This window comes from Petromyzon marinus, chromosome 28 (genome assembly GCF_048934315.1).
Source record: "Petromyzon marinus isolate PM22_M1 ecotype Great Lakes invasive population chromosome 28, UKy_Petmar_22M1.pri1.0, whole genome shotgun sequence".
Lineage (NCBI taxonomy): Eukaryota > Metazoa > Chordata > Hyperoartia > Petromyzontiformes > Petromyzontidae > Petromyzon > Petromyzon marinus.
In genome coordinates this window covers 11875610-11894928 of record NC_133694.1, presented here as the reverse complement: position 1 = coordinate 11894928, position 19319 = coordinate 11875610, and the positions used below count along the sequence as shown (strand labels likewise).

General features: G+C 27.9%; 1 protein-coding gene and 2 long non-coding RNA genes across 40 annotated transcripts in view; 2 read left to right on the top strand and 1 right to left on the bottom strand.

Moving 5' to 3' along the window:
- The window catches only part of LOC116947028 (putative oxidoreductase YteT), a 338553-nt gene that overhangs the window by 156441 nt on the left and 162793 nt on the right, over positions 1 to 19319 (top strand). The window lies entirely within an intron of this gene.
- The window catches only part of LOC116947030 (uncharacterized), a 118963-nt gene that overhangs the window by 44240 nt on the left and 55404 nt on the right, over positions 1 to 19319 (bottom strand). The window lies entirely within an intron of this gene.
- LOC142929304 (uncharacterized) overlaps positions 1 to 19319 on the top strand; it is a 42822-nt gene that overhangs the window by 15765 nt on the left and 7738 nt on the right. For 16 of the 35 annotated variants that reach the window (XR_012945550.1, XR_012945548.1, XR_012945552.1 and 13 more), the window contains exons 3-4: positions 1627 to 7711; positions 8163 to 16024. This is a non-coding gene — a long non-coding RNA (uncharacterized LOC142929304). Of the gene's footprint in view, positions 1 to 1521; positions 7712 to 7993; positions 18920 to 19319 lie in introns of those variants that run through there. The other 19 variants (XR_012945578.1, XR_012945579.1, XR_012945577.1 and 16 more) reach the window with 16 other exon arrangements.

The window sequence follows — 19319 nt, the reverse complement described above, 5'->3', positions numbered from 1 at the left end:
TAGGTTGTTTTTTTACAGTATAGGTTGTTTTTTACAGGATTATAGGTTGTTTTTTACAGGATTATAGGTTAAATTTCGATTTAAAGCTTTCGTGACTGCAATGATTCATCTTCTTTGGTTCTTTCGGTAAAGTCACGTAGAATGAGAATAAAATAATAAATTGATAAAATAAAATAACACAATAATATTCTCACGACGTTTCGGCCACAACACAAGCGGCCTTCATCAGGTGAAGGGGGCGAGACTGTCTGGTAGGACAGCGCTGGAGTGAGAGAGCCACGTTCAGATCACGGCTTTTAAGCTGTGTGAGAGGAACAAAGAGCCTTGACACAGGAATTAGCATAAAATTTAGCATTGAAATGGCTGAATGATTAGCTTGTGACTGGTCACAGAAATAGCTATGTTAAAAGTTAAAGCATACACATCCGCAGAGGCACCCATTGTTAAAAGGAATTAGCATAGAATTTAGCATTGAAATAGCTAAGTTAAGGCATACACATCCGCAGAGGCACCCCTTGACAATGGGATTAGCATAGAATTTAGCATTGAAATGGCTGAGTGATTCGCTTGTAACTGCTACAGAAATAGCTACGTTGAAGTCAGAGCATACACATTCACCGAGGCACTTAGTACAAATCAAACAGGAGAATTTAGCATTGAAATAACTAGGCGAATTTAGCATTGAAATAACTGGGTGATTTGCTAGTGACTGGTCACAGAAATGACTACACATCTGAGCTATTCACAGTACTATATAGTGAACCAATGAAAACTGATTGGAGAATATAGAGTTTATTGATAACATGAAGGTAATTTATATTTTAGTTTTCATTGGTTCACTATATAGTACTGTGAATAGCTCAGATGTGTAGTCATTTCTGTGACCAGTCACTAGCAAATCACCCAGTTATTTCAATGCTAAATTCGCCTAGTTATTTCAATGCTAAATTCTCCTGTTTGATTTGTACTAAGTGCCTCGGTGAATGTGTATGCTCTGACTTCAACGTAGCTATTTCTGTAGCAGTTACAAGCGAATCACTCAGCCATTTCAATGCTAAATTCTATGCTAATCCCATTGTCAAGGGGTGCCTCTGCGGATGTGTATGCCTTAACTTAGCTATTTCAATGCTAAATTCTATGCTAATTCCTTTTAACAATGGGTGCCTCTGCGGATGTGTATGCTTTAACTTTTAACATAGCTATTTCTGTGACCAGTCACAAGCTAATCATTCAGCCATTTCAATGCTAAATTTTATGCTAATTCCTGTGTCAAGGCTCTTTGTTCCTCTCACACAGCTTAAAAGCCGTGATCTGAACGTGGCTCTCTCACTCCAGCGCTGTCCTACCAGACAGTCTCGCCCCCTTCACCTGATGAAGGCCGCTTGTGTTGTGGCCGAAACGTCGTGAGAATATTATTGTGTTATTTTATTTTATCAATTTATTATTTTATTCTCATTCTACGTGACTTTACCGAAAGAACCAAAGAAGAAGGATTATAGGTTGTTTTTTACAGGATTATAGGTTGTATTTTACAGGATTATAGGTTGTTTTTACAGGATTATAGGTGGTTTTTACGGGATTATAGGTTGTTTTTTAAAGGATTATAGGTTGTTTTTTACAGTAGAGGTTGTTTTTTACGCGATTATAGGTTCTTTTTTTACGGGATTATAGGTTGTTTTTTACAGGATTATAGGTTGTTTTTTTACATGATTATACGTTGTTTTTTACAGGATTATAGGTTGTTTTTTTACAGGATTATTGGTTCTTTTTTACAGTATTATAGGTTGTTTTTTACAGTATTATAGGTTGTTTTTTACAGGATTATAGGTTGTTTTTTTACAGGATTGTAGGTTGTGTTTTACAGGATTATAGGTTGTATTTTACAGGATTATAGGTTGTTTTTTACAGGATTATAGGTTGTTTTTTACAGTATAGGTTTTTTTGCGGGATTATAAGTTGTTTTTTACAGGATTATAGATTGTTTTTACAGGATTATAGGTTGTTTTTACAGTATAGGTTGTTTTTTACAGGATTATAGGTTTGTTTTTACAGGATTATAGGTTGTTTTTTACAGGATTATAGATTCTTTTTTACAGGATTATAGGTTGTTTTTACAGTATAGATTGTTTTTTACAGTATAGGTTGTTTTTTACAGGATTATAGGTTGTTTTTTACAGGATTATAGGTTGTTTTTTACAGGATTATAGGTTGTTTTTCACAGGATTATAGGTTGTTTTTTACAGGAATATAGGTTGTTTTTTACAGGAATTTAGGTTGTTTTTTACAGGATTATAGGGTTTTTTACAGTATAGGTTGTTTTTTACCGGATTATAGGTTTTCTTGCAGGATTATAGGTTGTTTTTTATAGGATTATAGGTTGTTTTTTACAGTATAGGTTGTTTTTTACAGGATTATAGGTTGTTTTTTACAGGATTATAGGTTGTTTTTTACAGGATTATAGGTTGTTTTTCACAGGATTATAGGTTGTTTTTTACAGGATTATAGGTTGTTTTTTACAGGAATTTAGGTTGTTTTTTACAGGATTATAGGGGTTTTTTTACAGTATAGGTTGTTTTTTACCGGATTATAGGTTTTTTTACAGGATTATAGGTTGTTTTTTTTATAGGATTATAGGTTTTTTTTACAGTATAGGTTGTTTTTTACAGGATTATAGGTTGTTTTTTACAGGATTATAGGTTGTTTTTTACAGGATTATAGGTTGTTTTTTACAGGATTATAGGTTTTTTTACAGGATTATAGGTTGTTTTTTACAGGATTATAGGTTGTTTTTTACAGGATTATAGGTTGTTTTTTTACACGATCATAGGTTGTTTTTTACAGGATTATAGGTTGTTTTTACAGTATAGGTTGTTTTTTACAGGATTATAGGTTGTTTTTTACAGGATTATAGGTTGTTTTTTACAGGATAATAGGTTGTTTTTTACAGGATTATAGGTTCTTTTTTACAGTATAGGTTGTTTTTTACAGGATTATAGGTTGTTTTTTTACAGGATTATAGGTTGTATTTTACAGGATTATAGGTTGTTTTTTTACAGGATTATAGTTTGTTTTTTTACAGGATTATAGGTTGTTTTTTACAGTATTATAGGTTGTTTTTTTACAGGATTATAGGTTGTTTTTTACATGATTATACGTTGTTTTTTACAGGATTATAGGTTGTTTTTTACAGGATCATAGGTTGTTTTTTACAGGATTATAGGTTGTATTTTACAGGATTATAGGTTGTTTTTTACAGGATTATAGGTTGTTTTTTACAGGATTATAGGTTGTTTTTTACAGGATTATAGGTTGTTTTTTTATAGGATTATAGTTTGTTTTTTACAGGATTATAGGTTGTTTTTTACAGGATTATAGGTTGTTTTTTACAGGATTATAGGTTGTTTTTTACAGGATTATAGGTTGTTTTTTACAGTATTATAGGTTGTTTTTTTACAGGATTATAGGTTGTATTTTACAGGATTATAGGTTGTTTTTTACAGGATTATAGGTTGTTTTTTACAGGATTATAGGTTGTTTTTTACAGGATTATAGGTTGTTTTTTACAGGATTATAGGTTGTTTTTTTACAGGATTATAGGTTGTTTTTTTACAGGATTATAGGTTGTTTTTTACAGGATTATAGGTTGTTTTTTACAGGATTATAGGTTGTTTTTTACAGGATTTTAGGTTGGTTTTTACAGGATTATAGGTTGTTTTTTTACAGGATTATAGGTTGTTTTTTACACGATCATAGGTTGTTTTTTACAAGATTATAGGTTGTTTTTTTTTACAGTATAGGTTGTTTTTTACAGGATTATAGGTTGTTTTTTACAGGATTATAGGTTGTTTTTTTACGGTATGGGTTGTTTTTTACAGGATTTTAGGGGTTTTTTTACAGGATTATAGGTTGTTTTTTACAGTATAGGTTGTTTTTTACGGGATTATAGGTTGCTTTTACGGGATTATAGGTTGTTTTTTAAAGGATTATAGGTAGTTTTTTACAGTATAGGTTGTTTTTTACGCGATTATAGGTTCTTTTTTTATGGGATTATAGGTTGTTTTTTACAGGATTATAGGTTGTTTTTTTACATGATTATACGTTGTTTTTTACAGGATTATAGGTTGTTTTTTTACAGGATTATTGGTTCTTTTTTACAGTATTATAGGTTGTTTTTTACAGTATTATAGGTTGTTTTTTACAGGATTATAGGTTGTTTTTTACAGGATTGTAGGTTGTTTTTTACAGGATTATAGGTTGTATTTTACAGGATTATAGGTTGTTTTTTACAGGATTATAGGTTGTTTTTTACAGTATAGGTTTTTTGCGGGATTATAAGTTGTTTTTTACAGGATTATAGATTGTTTTTACAGGATTATAGGTTGTTTTTACAGTATAGGTTGTTTTTTACAGGATTATAGGTTTGTTTTTACAGGATTATAGGTTGTTTTTTACAGGATTATAGATTGTTTTTTACAGGATTATAGGTTGTTTTTACAGTATATATTGTTTTTTACAGTATAGGTTGTTTTTTACAGGATTATAGGTTGTTTTTACAGGATTATAGGTTGTTTTTTTACAGGATTATAGGTTGTTTTTTACATGATTATACGTTGTTTTTTACAGGATTATAGGTTGTTTTTTACAGGATTATAGGTTGTTTTTTACAGGATTATAGGTTGTATTTTACAGGATTATAGGTTGTTTTTTACAGGATTATAGGTTGTTTTTACAGGATTATAGGTTGTTTTTTACAGGATTATAGGTTGTTTTTTTATAGGATTATAGTTTGTTTTTTACAGGATTATAGGTTGTTTTTTACAGGATTATAGGTTGTTTTTTACAGGATTATAGGTTGATTTTTACAGGATTATAGGTTGTTTTTTACAGTATTATAGGTTGTTTTTTTACAGGATTATAGGTTGTATTTTACAGGATTATAGGTTGTTTTTTACAGGATTATAGGTTGTTTTTTACAGGATTATAGGTTGTTTTTTACAGGATTTTAGGTTGGTTTTTACAGGATTATAGGTTGTTTTTTACAGGATTATAGGTTGTTTTTTACACGATCATAGGTTGTTTTTTACAAGATTATAGGTTGTTTTTTTACAGTATAGGTTGTTTTTTACAGGATTATAGGTTGTTTTTTACAGGATTATACGTTGTTTTTTTACAGTATGGGTTGTTTTTTACAGGATTTTAGGTTGTTTTTTTACATGATTATACGTTGTTTTTTACAGGATTATAGGTTGTTTTTTTACAGGATTATTGGTTCTTTTTTACAGTATTATAGGTTGTTTTTTACAGTATTATAGGTTGTTTTTTACAGGATTATAGGTTGTTTTTTACAGGATTGTAGGTTGTGTTTTACAGGATTATAGGTTGTATTTTACAGGATTATAGGTTGTTTTTTACAGGATTATAGGTTGTTTTTTACAGTATAGGTTTTTTTGCGGGATTATAAGTTGTTTTTTACAGGATTATAGATTGTTTTTACAGGATTATAGGTTGTTTTTACAGTATAGGTTGTTTTTTACAGGATTATAGGTTTGTTTTTACAGGATTATAGGTTGTTTTTTACAGGATTATAGATTGTTTTTTACAGGATTATAGGTTGTTTTTACAGTATAGATTGTTTTTTACAGTATAGGTTGTTTTTTACAGGATTATAGGTTGTTTTTTACAGGATTATAGGTTGTTTTTTACAGGATTATAGGTTGTTTTTCACAGGATTATAGGTTGTTTTTTACAGGAATATAGGTTGTTTTTTACAGGAATTTAGGTTGTTTTTTACAGGATTATAGGGTTTTTTACAGTATAGGTTGTTTTTTACCGGATTATAGGTTTTCTTGCAGGATTATAGGTTGTTTTTTATAGGATTATAGGTTGTTTTTTACAGTATAGGTTGTTTTTTACAGGATTATAGGTTGTTTTTTACAGGATTATAGGTTGTTTTTTACAGGATTATAGGTTGTTTTTCACAGGATTATAGGTTGTTTTTTACAGGATTATAGGTTGTTTTTTACAGGAATTTAGGTTGTTTTTTACAGGATTATAGGGGTTTTTTACAGTATAGGTTGTTTTTTACCGGATTATAGGTTTTTTTACAGGATTATAGGTTGTTTTTTATAGGATTATAGGTTGTTTTTTACAGTATAGGTTGTTTTTTACAGGATTATAGGTTGTTTTTTACAGGATTATAGGTTGTTTTTTACAGGATTATAGGTTGTTTTTTACAGGATTATAGGTTTTTTTACAGGATTATAGGTTGTTTTTTACAGGATTATAGGTTGTTTTTTACAGGATTATAGGTTGTTTTTTTACACGATCATAGGTTGTTTTTTACAGGATTATAGGTTGTTTTTACAGTATAGGTTGTTTTTTACAGGATTATAGGTTGTTTTTTACAGGATTATAGGTTGTTTTTTACAGGATTATAGGTTCTTTTTTACAGTATAGGTTGTTTTTTACAGGATTATAGGTTGTTTTTTTACAGGATTATAGGTTGTATTTTACAGGATTATAGGTTGTTTTTTTATAGGATTATAGTTTGTTTTTTACAGGATTATAGGTTGTTTTTTACAGGATTATAGGTTGTTTTTAACAGGATTATAGGTTGTTTTTTTACAGGATTATAGGTTGTTTTTTACAGTATTATAGGTTGTTTTTTTACAGGATTATAGGTTGTATTTTACAGGATTATAGGGTGGTTTTTACAGGATTATAGGTTGTTTTTTTACAGGATTATAGGTTGTTTTTTACAGGATTATAGGTTGTTTTTTACAGGAATATAGGTTGTTTTTTACAGGATTTTAGGTTGGTTTTTACAGGATTATAGGTTGTTTTTTACAGGATTATAGGTTGTTTTTTACACGATCATAGGTTGTTTTTTACAAGATTATAGGTTTTTTTTTTACAGTATAGGTTGTTTTTTACAGGATTATAGGTTGTTTTTTACAGGATTATAGGTTGTTTTTTTACAGTATGGGTTGTTTTTTACAGGATTTTAGGGTTTTTTTACAGGATTATAGGTTGTTTTTTACAGTATAGGTTGTTTTTTACGGGATTATAGGTTGTTTTTACGGGATTATAGGTTGTTTTTTAAAGGATTATAGGTAGTTTTTTACAGTATAGGTTGTTTTTTACGCGATTATAGGTTCTTTTTTTACGGGATTATAGGTTGTTTTTTACAGGATTATAGGTTGTTTTTTTACATGATTATACGTTGTTTTTTTACAGGATTATAGGTTGTTTTTTTACAGGATTATTGGTTCTTTTTTACAGTATTATAGGTTGTTTTTACAGTATTATAGGTTGTTTTTTACAGGATTATAGGTTGTTTTTTACAGGATTGTAGGTTGTTTTTTACAGGATTATAGGTTGTATTTTACAGGATTATAGGTTGTTTTTTACAGGATTATAGGTTGTTTTTTACAGTATAGGTTTTTTGCGGGATTATAAGTTGTTTTTTACAGGATTATAGATTGTTTTTACAGGATTATAGGTTGTTTTTACAGTATAGGTTGTTTTTTACAGGATTATAGGTTTGTTTTTACAGGATTATAGGTTGTTTTTTACAGGATTATAGATTGTTTTTTACAGGATTATAGGTTGTTTTTACAGTATATATTGTTTTTTACAGTATAGGTTGTTTTTTACAGGATTATAGGTTGTTTTTTTACACGATCATAGGTTGTTTTTTACAGGATTATAGGTTGTTTTTTACAGTATAGGTTGTTTTTTACAGGATTATAGGTTGTTTTTTACAGGATTATAGGTTGTTTTTTACAGGATTATAGGTTGTTTTTTACAGGATTATAGGTTCTTTTTTACAGTATAGGTTGTTTTTTACAGGATTATAGGTTGTTTTTTTACAGGATTATAGGTTGTATTTTACAGGATTATAGGTTGTTTTTTTACAGGATTATTGGTTCTTTTTTACAGTATTATAGGTTGTTTTTTACAGTATTATAGGTTGTTTTTTACAGGATTATAGGTTGTTTTTTACAGGATTGTAGGTTGTGTTTTACAGGATTATAGGTTGTATTTTACAGGATTATAGGTTGTTTTTTACAGGATTATAGGTTGTTTTTTACAGTATAGGTTTTTTGCGGGATTATAAGTTGTTTTTTACAGGATTATAGATTGTTTTTACAGGATTATAGGTTGTTTTTACAGTATAGGTTGTTTTTTACAGGATTATAGGTTTGTTTTTACAGGATTATAGGTTGTTTTTTACAGGATTATAGATTGTTTTTTACAGGATTATAGGTTGTTTTTACAGTATAGATTGTTTTTTACAGTATAGGTTGTTTTTTACAGGATTATAGGTTGTTTTTTACAGGATTATAGGTTGTTTTTTACAGGATTATAGGTTGTTTTTCACAGGATTATAGGTTGTTTTTTACAGGAATATAGGTTGTTTTTTACAGGAATTTAGGTTGTTTTTTACAGGATTATAGGGTTTTTTACAGTATAGGTTGTTTTTTACCGGATTATAGGTTTTCTTGCAGGATTATAGGTTGTTTTTTATAGGATTATAGGTTGTTTTTTACAGTATAGGTTGTTTTTTACAGGATTATAGGTTGTTTTTTACAGGATTATAGGTTGTTTTTTACAGGATTATAGGTTGTTTTTCACAGGATTATAGGTTGTTTTTTACAGGATTATAGGTTGTTTTTTTAGTGGAATTTAGGTTGTTTTTTACAGGATTATAGGGGTTTTTTTACTGTATAGGTTGTTTTTTACCGGATTATAGGTTTTTTTACAGGATTATAGGTTGTTTTTTATAGGATTATAGGTTGTTTTTTACAGTATAGGTTGTTTTTTACAGGATTATAGGTTGTTTTTTACAGGATTATAGGTTGTTTTTTACAGGATTATAGGTTGTTTTTTACAGGATTATAGGTTTTTTTACAGGATTATAGGTTGTTTTTTACAGGATTATAGGTTGTTTTTTACAGGATTATAGGTTGTTTTTTTACACGATCATAGGTTGTTTTTTACAGGATTATAGGTTGTTTTTACAGTATAGGTTGTTTTTTACAGGATTATAGGTTGTTTTTTACAGGATTATAGGTTGTTTTTTACAGGATTATAGGTTCTTTTTTACAGTATAGGTTGTTTTTTACAGGATTATAGGTTCTTTTTTTACAGGATTATAGGTTGTATTTTACAGGATTATAGGTTGTTTTTTTACAGGATTATAGTTTGTTTTTTTACAGGATTATAGGTTGTTTTTTACAGTATTATAGGTTGTTTTTTTACAGGATTATAGGTTGTTTTTTACATGATTATACGTTGTTTTTTACAGGATTATAGGTTGTTTTTACAGGATTATAGGTTGTTTTTTACAGGATTATAGGTTGTATTTTACAGGATTATAGGTTGTTTTTTACAGGATTATAGGTTGTTTTTTACAGGATTATAGGTTGTTTTTTACAGGATTATAGGTTGTTTTTTTATAGGATTATAGTTTGTTTTTTACAGGATTATAGGTTGTTTTTTTATAGGATTATAGTTTGTTTTTTACAGGATTATAGGTTGTTTTTTACAGGATTATAGGTTGTTTTTAACAGGATTATAGGTTGTTTTTTACAGGATTATAGGTTGTTTTTTACAGTATTATAGGTTGTTTTTTTACAGGATTATAGGTTGTATTTTACAGGATTATAGGTTGTTTTTTACAGGATTATAGGTTGTTTTTTACAGGATTATAGGTTTTTTACAGGATTATAGGTTGTTTTTTACAGGATTATAGGTTGTTTTTTTACAGGATTATAGGTTGTTTTTTTACAGGATTATAGGTTGTTTTTTACAGGATTATAGGTTGTTTTTTACAGGATTATAGGTTGTTTTTTACAGGATTTTAGGTTGGTTTTTACAGGATCATAGGTTGTTTTTTACAGGATTATAGGTTGTTTTTTACACGATCATAGGTTGTTTTTTACAAGATTATAGGTTGTTTTTTTTACAGTATAGGTTGTTTTTTACAGGATTATAGGTTGTTTTTTACAGGATTATAGGTTGTTTTTTACAGTATGGGTTGTTTTTTACAGGATTTTTAGGGTTTTTTACAGGATTATAGGTTGTTTTTTACAGTATAGGTTGTTTTTTTACGGGATTATAGGTTGTTTTTACGGGATTATAGGTTGTTTTTTAAAGGATTATAGGTAGTTTTTTACAGTATAGGTTGTTTTTTACGCGATTATAGGTTCTTTTTTTACGGGATTATAGGTTGTTTTTTACAGGATTATAGGTTGTTTTTTTACATGATTATACGTTGTTTTTTTACAGGATTATAGGTTGTTTTTTTACAGGATTATTGGTTCTTTTTTACAGTATTATAGGTTGTTTTTACAGTATTATAGGTTGTTTTTTACAGGATTATAGGTTGTTTTTTACAGTATAGGTTTTTTGCGGGATTATAAGTTGTTTTTTACAGGATTATAGATTGTTTTTACAGGATTATAGGTTGTTTTTACAGTATAGGTTGTTTTTTACAGGATTATAGGTTTGTTTTTACAGGATTATAGGTTGTTTTTTACAGGATTATAGATTGTTTTTTACAGGATTATAGGTTGTTTTTACAGTATATATTGTTTTTTACAGTATAGGTTGTTTTTTACAGGATTATAGGTTGTTTTTTTACACGATCATAGGTTGTTTTTTACAGGATTATAGGTTGTTTTTACAGTATAGGTTGTTTTTTACAGGATTATAGGTTGTTTTTTACAGGATTATAGGTTGTTTTTTACAGGATTATAGGTTGTTTTTTACAGGATTATAGGTTCTTTTTTACAGTATAGGTTGTTTTTTACGGGATTATAGGTTGTTTTTTTACAGGATTATAGTTTGTTTTTTTACAGGATTATAGGTTGTTTTTTACAGTATTATAGGTTGTTTTTTTACAGGATTATAGGTTGTTTTTTACATGATTATACGTTGTTTTTTACAGGATTATAGGTTGTTTTTTACAGGATTATAGGTTGTTTTTTACAGGATTATAGGTTGTATTTTACAGGATTATAGGTTGTTTTTTACAGGATTATAGGTTGTTTTTTACAGGATTATAGGTTGTTTTTTACAGGATTATAGGTTGTTTTTTTATAGGATTATAGTTTGTTTTTTACAGGATTATAGGTTGTTTTTTACAGGATTATAGGTTGTTTTTACAGGATTATAGGTTGTTTTTTACAGTATTATAGGTTGTTTTTTTACAGGATTATAGGTTGTATTTTACAGGATTATAGGTTGTTTTTTACAGGATTATAGGTTGTTTTTTACAGGATTATAGGTTGTTTTTTACAGGATTATAGGTTGTTTTTTACAGGATTATAGGTTGTTTTTTTACAGGATTATAGGTTGTTTTTTTACAGGATTATAGGTTGTTTTTTACAGGATTATAGGTTGTTTTTTACAGGATTATAGGTTGTTTTTTACAGGATTTTAGGTTGGTTTTTACAGGATTATAGGTTGTTTTTTACAGGATTATAGGTTGTTTTTTACACGATCATAGGTTGTTTTTTACAAGATTATAGGTTGTTTTTTTTACAGTATAGGTTGTTTTTTACAGGATTATAGGTTGTTTTTTACAGGATTATAGGTTGTTTTTTTACGGTATGGGTTGTTTTTTACAGGATTTTAGGATTTTTTTACAGGATTATAGGTTGTTTTTTACAGTATAGGTTGTTTTTTACGGGATTATAGGTTGTTTTTACGGGATTATAGGTTGTTTTTTAAAGGATTATAGGTAGTTTTTTACAGTATAGGTTGTTTTTTACGCGATTATAGGTTCTTTTTTTACCGGATTATAGGTTGTTTTTTACAGGATTATAGGTTGTTTTTTTACATGATTATACGTTGTTTTTTACAGGATTATAGGTTGTTTTTTTACAGGATTATTGGTTCTTTTTTACAGTATTATAGGTTGTTTTTTACAGGATTATAGGTTGTATTTTACAGGATTATAGGTTGTTTTTTACAGGATTATAGGTTGTTTTTTACAGTATAGGTTTTTTGCGGGATTATAAGTTATTTTTTACAGGATTATAGATTGTTTTTACAGGATTATAGGTTGTTTTTACAGTATAGGTTGTTTTTTTACAGGATTATAGGTTTGTTTTTACAGGATTATAGGTTGTTTTTTACAGGATTATAGATTGTTTTTTACAGGATTCTAGGTTGTTTTTACAGTATATATTGTTTTTTACAGTATAGGTTGTTTTTTACAGGATTATAGGTTGTTTTTACAGGATTATAGGTTGTTTTTTACAGGATTATAGGTTGTTTTTCACAGGATTATAGGTTCTTTTTTACAGGATTATTGGTTGTTTTTTACAGGAATTTAGGTTGTTTTTTACAGGATTATAGGGTTTTTTTACAGTATAGGTTGTTTTTTACCGGATTATAGGTTTTTTTACAGGATTATAGGTTGCTTTATATAGGATTATAGGTTGTTTTTTACAGTATAGGTTGTTTTTACAGGATTATAGGTTGTTTTTTACAGGATTATAGGTTGTTTTTTACAGGATTATAGGTTGTTTTTCACAGGATTATAGGTTGTTTTTTACAGGATTATAGGTTGTTTTTTACAGGAATTTAGGTTGTTTTTTACAGGAATTTAGGTTGTTTTTTACAGGATTATACTTTTTTTTACAGTATAGGTTGTTTTTTTACAGTATAGGTTGTTTTTTACCGGATTATAGGGTTTTTTTTACGGGATTATAGGTTGTTTCTTATAGGATTATAGGTGTTTTTTACAGTATAGGTTGTTTTTTACAGGATTATAGGTTGTTTTTTACAGGATTATAGGTTGTTTTTTACAGGATTATAGGTTGTTTTTTACAGGATTATAGGTTTTTTTACAGGATTATAGGTTGTTTTTTATAGGATTATAGGTTGTTTTTTACAGGATTATAGGTTGTTTTTTACACGATCATAGGTTGTTTTTTACAGGATTATAGGTTGTTTTTTACAGTATAGGTTGTTTTTTACAGGATTTTAGGTTGTTTTTTACAGGATTATAGGTTGTTTTTTACAGTATAGGTTGTTTTTTACGGGATTATAGGTTGTTTTTTTACAGGATTATAGGTTGTATTTTACAGGATTATAGGTTGTTTTTTTTACAGAATTATAGTTTGTTTTTTTACAGGATTATAGGTTGTTTTTTACAGTATTATAGGTAGTTTTTTTTACAGGATTATAGGTTGTTTTTTACATGATTATACGTTGTTTTTTACAGGATTATAGGTTGTTTTTTTACAGGATTATAGGTTGTTTTTTACAGGATTATAGGTTGTATTTTACAGGATTATAGGTTGTTTTTTACAGGATTATAGGTTGTTTTTTACAGGATCATAGATTGTTTTTTACAGGATTATAGGTTGTTTTTTATAGGATTATAGTTTGTTTTTTACAGGATTATAGGTTGTTTTTTACAGGATTATAGATTGTTTTTTACAGGATTATAGGTTGTTTTTTTACAGGATTATAGGTTGTTTTTTACAGTATTCTAGGTTGTTTTTTACAGGATTATAGGTTGTATTTTACAGGATTATAGGTTGTTTTTTACAGGATTATAGGTTGTTTTTTACAGGATTATAGGTTGTTTTTTACAGGATTATAGGTTATTTTTTACAGGATTATAGGTTGTTTTTTACTTGATTAAAGGTTGTTTTTTACAGGATTATAGGTTGTTTTTTACAGGATTATAGGTTGTTTTTTACAGGATTATAGGTTATTTTTTACAGGATTATAGGTTGTTTTTTACAGGATTTTAGGTTGGTTTTTACAGGATTATAGGTTGTTTTTTACAGGATCATAGGTTGTTTTTTACACGATCATAGGTTGTTTTTTTACAAGATTATAGGTTGTTTTTTTACAGTATAGGTTGTTTTTTACAGGATTATAGGTTGTTTTTTACAGTATAGGTTGTTTTTTACGGGATTATAGGTTGTTTTTACGGGATTATAGGTTGTTTTTTAAAGGATTATAGGTTGTTTTTTACAGGATTATAGGTTGTTTTTTACAGGATTATAGGTTGTTTTTTACAGGATTTTAGGTTGGTTTTTTTACAGGATTATAGGTTGTTTTTTACAGTATAGGTTGTTTTTTACGGGATTATAGGTTGTTTTTACGTGATTATAGGTTGTTTTTTAAAGGATTATAGGTTGTTTTTTACAGTATAGGTTGTTTTTTACTGGATTATAGGTTGTTTTTTACAGGATTATTGGTTCTTTTTTACAGTATTATAGGTTGTTTTTTACAGTATTATAGGTTGTTTTTTACAGGATTATAGGTTGTTTTTTACAGGATTGTAGGTTGTTTTTTTACAGGATTATAGGTTGTATTTTACAGGATTATAGGTAGTTTTTTACAGGATTATAGGTTGTTTTTTTACAGTATAGGTTTTTTTGCGGGATTATAGGTTGTTTTTTACAGGATTATAGATTGTTTTTTACAGGATTATAGGTTGTTTTTACAGTATAGGTTGTTTTTTACAGGATTATAGGTTTGTTTTTACAGGATTATAGGTTGTTTTTTAAAGGATTATAGATTGTTTTTTACAGGATTATAGGTTGTTTTTTACAGTATAGGTTGTTTTTTACAGTATAGGTTGTTTTTTACAGGATTATAGGTTGTTTTTTACAGGATTATAGGTTGTTTTTTACAGGATTATAGGTTGTTTTTTACAGGATTATAGGTTGTTTTTTACAGGATTATAGGTTGTTTTTTACAGGATTATAGGGGTTTTTTTACAGTATAGGTTGTTGTTTACGGTATAGGTTGTTTTTTACCGGATTATAGGTTGTTTTTTTACAGGATTATAGGTTGTTTTTTTTATAGGATTATAGGTTGTTTTTTACAGGATTATAGGTTGTTTTTTACAGGATTATAGGTTGTTTTTTACAGGATTATAGGTTGTTTTTTACAGGATTATAGGTTGTTTTTTACAGTATTATAGGTTGTTTTTTTACAGGATTATAGGTTGTATTTTACAGGATTATAGGTTGTTTTTTACAGGATTATAGGTTGTTTTTTACAGGATTATAGGTTGTTTTTTACAGGATTATAGGTTGTTTTTTACAGGATTATAGGTTGTTTTTTTACAGGATTATAGGTTGTTTTTTTACAGGATTATAGGTTGTTTTTTACAGGATTATAGGTTGTTTTTTACAGGATTATAGGTTGTTTTTTACAGGATTTTAGGTTGGTTTTTACAGGATTATAGGTTGTTTTTTACAGGATTATAGGTTGTTTTTTACACGATCATAGGTTGTTTTTTACAAGATTATAGGTTGGTTTTTTTACAGTATAGGTTGTTTTTTACAGGATTATAGGTTGTTTTTTACAGGATTATAGGTTGTTTTTTTACGGTATGGGTTGTTTTTTACAGGATTTTAGGGTTTTTTTACAGGATTATAGGTTGTTTTTTACAGTATAGGTTGTTTTTTACGGGATTATAGGTTGTTTTTACGGGATTATAGGTTGTTTTTTAAAGGATTATAGGTAGTTTTTTACAGTATAGGTTGTTTTTTACGCGATTATAGGTTCTTTTTTACGGGATTATAGGTTGTTTTTTACAGGATTATAGGTTGTTTTTTTACATGATTATACGTTGTTTTTTACAGGATTATAGGTTGTTTTTTTACAGGATTATTGGTTCTTTTTTACAGTATTATAGGTTGTTTTTTACAGTATTATAGGTTGTTTTTTACAGGATTATAGGTTGTTTTTTACAGGATTGTAGGTTGTTTTTTACAGGATTATAGGTTGTATTTTACAGGATTATAGGTTGTTTTTTACAGGATTATAGGTTGTTTTTTACAGTATAGGTTTTTTGCGGGATTATAAGTTGTTTTTTACAGGATTATAGATTGTTTTTACAGGATTATAGGTTGTTTTTACAGTATAGGTTGTTTTTTACAGGATTATAGGTTTGTTTTTACAGGATTATAGGTTGTTTTTTACAGGATTATAGATTGTTTTTTACAGGATTATAGGTTGTTTTTACAGTATATATTGTTTTTTACAGTATAGGTTGTTTTTTACAGGATTATAGGTTGTTTTTACAGGATTATAGGTTGTTTTTTACAGGATTATAGGTTGTTTTTCACAGGATTATAGGTTGTTTTTTACAGGATTATTGGTTGTTTTTTACAGGAATTTAGGTTGTTTTTTACAGGATTATAGGGTTTTTTTACAGTATAGGTTGTTTTTTACCGGATTATAGGTTTTTTTACAGGATTATAGGTTGCTTTATATAGGATTATAGGTTGTTTTTTACAGTATAGGTTGTTTTTACAGGATTATAGGTTGTTTTTTACAGGATTATAGGTTGTTTTTTACAGGATTATAGGTTGTTTTTCACAGGATTATAGGTTGTTTTTTACAGGATTATAGGTTGTTTTTTACAGGAATTTAGGTTGTTTTTTTACAGGAATTTAGGTTGTTTTTTACAGGATTATACTTTTTTTTACAGTATAGGTTGTTTTTTACAGTATAGGTTGTTTTTTACCGGATTATAGGGTTTTTTTTACGGGATTATAGGTTGTTTCTTATAGGATTATAGGTGTTTTTTACAGTATAGGTTGTTTTTTACAGGATTATAGGTTGTTTTTTACAGGATTATAGGTTGTTTTTTACAGGATTATAGGTTGTTTTTTACAGGATTATAGGTTTTTTTACAGGATTATAGGTTGTTTTTTATAGGATTATAGGTTGTTTTTTACAGGATTATAGGTTGTTTTTTACACGATCATAGGTTGTTTTTTACAGGATTATAGGTTGTTTTTTACAGTATAGGTTGTTTTTTACAGGATTTTTGGTTGTTTTTTACAGGATTATAGGTTGTTTTTTACAGTATAGGTTGTTTTTTACGGGATTATAGGTAGTTTTTTTACAGGATTATAGGTTGTATTTTACAGGATTATAGGTTGTTTTTTTTACAGAATTATAGTTTGTTTTTTTACAGGATTATAGGTTGTTTTTTACAGTATTATAGGTAGTTTTTTTACAGGATTATAGGTTGTTTTTTACATGATTATACGTTGTTTTTTACAGGATTATAGGTTGTTTTTTTACAGGATTATAGGTTGTTTTTTACAGGATTATAGGTTGTATTTTACAGGATTATAGGTTGTTTTTTACAGGATTATAGGTTGTTTTTTACAGGATCATAGATTGTTTTTTACAGGATTATAGGTTGTTTTTTTATAGGATTATAGTTTGTTTTTTACAGGATTATAGGTTGTTTTTTACAGGATTATAGATTGTTTTTTACAGGATTATAGGTTGTTTTTTACAGGATTATAGGTTGTTTTTTACAGTATTCTAGGTTGTTTTTTACAGGATTATAGGTTGTATTTTACAGGATTATAGGTTGTTTTTTACAGGATTATAGGTTGTTTTTTACAGGATTATAGGTTGTTTTTTACAGGATTATAGGTTATTTTTTACAGGATTATAGGTTGTTTTTTACTTGATTATAGGTTGTTTTTTACAGGATTATAGGTTGTTTTTTACAGGATTATAGGTTGTTTTTTACAGGATTATAGGTTATTTTTTACAGGATTATAGGTTGTTTTTTACAGGATTTTAGGTTGGTTTTTACAGGATTATAGGTTGTTTTTTACAGGATCATAGGTTGTTTTTTACACGATCATAGGTTGTTTTTTTACAAGATATAGGTTGTTTTTTTACAGTATAGGTTGTTTTTTACAGGATTATAGGTTGTTTTTTACAGTATAGGTTGTTTTTTACGGGATTATAGGTTGTTTTTACGGGATTATAGGTTGTTTTTTAAAGGATTATAGGTTGTTTTTTACAGGATTATAGGTTGTTTTTTACAGGATTATAGGTTGTTTTTTTACAGGATTTTAGGTTGGTTTTTTTACAGGATTATAGGTTGTTTTTTACAGTATAGGTTGTTTTTTACGGGATTATAGGTTGTTTTTACGTGATTATAGGTTGTTTTTTAAAGGATTATAGGTTGTTTTTTACAGTATAGGTTGTTTTTTTACTGGATTATAGGTTGTTTTTTACAGGATTATTGGTTCTTTTTTACAGTATTATAGGTTGTTTTTTACAGTATTATAGGTTGTTTTTTACAGGATTATAGGTTGTTTTTTACAGGATTGTAGGTTGTTTTTTTACAGGATTATAGGTTGTATTTTACAGGATTATAGGTTGTTTTTTACAGGATTATAGGTTGTTTTTTTACAGTATAGGTTTTTTTGCGGGATTATAGGTTGTTTTTTACAGGATTATAGATTGTTTTTTACAGGATTATAGGTTGTTTTTACAGTATAGGTTGTTTTTTACAGGATTATAGGTTTGTTTTTACAGGATTATAGGTTGTTTTTTAAAGGATTATAGATTGTTTTTTTACAGGATTATAGGTTGTTTTTACAGTATAGGTTGTTTTTTACAGTATAGGTTGTTTTTTACAGGATTATAGGTTGTTTTTTACAGGATTATAGGTTGTTTTTTACAGGATTATAGGTTGTTTTTTACAGGATTATAGGTTGTTTTTTACAGGATTATAGGTTGTTTTTACAGGAATTTAGGTTGTTTTTTACAGGATTATAGGGGTTTTTTTGCAGTATAGGTTGTTGTTTACGGTATAGGTTGTTTTTTACCGGATTATAGGTTGTTTTTTTACAGGATTATAGGTTGTTTTTTTTATAGGATTATAGGTTGTTTTTTACAGTATAGGTTGTTTTTTACAGGATTATAGGTTGTTTTTTACAGGATTATAGGTTGTTTTTTACAGGATTATAGGTTGTTTTTTACAGGATTATAGTTTTTTTTTACAGGATTATAGGTTGTTTTTTACAGGATTATAGGTTGTTTTTTACAGGATTATAGGTTGTTTTTTAAACGATCATAGGTTGTTTTTACAGGATTATAGGTTGTTTTTTACAGTATAGGTTGTTTTTTACAGGATTATAGGTTGTTTTTTACAGGATTTTAGGTTGTTTTTTTACAGTATAGGTTGTTTTTTACAGGATTATAGGTTGTTTTTTACAGGATTATAGGTTGTTTTTTACAGGATTATAGGTTGTATTTTACAGGATTATAGGTTGTTTTTACAGGATTATAGGTTGTTTTTTACAGGATTATAGGTTGTTTTTTACAGGATTATAGGTTGTTTTTTTATAGGATTATAGGTTGTTTTTTACAGTATAGGTTGTTTTTACGGGATTATAGGTTGTTTTTACGGGATTATAGGTTGTTTTTTAAAGGATTATAGGTTGTTTTTACAGGAATATAGGTTGTTTTTTACAGGATTATAGGTTGTTTTTTTACAGGATTATAGG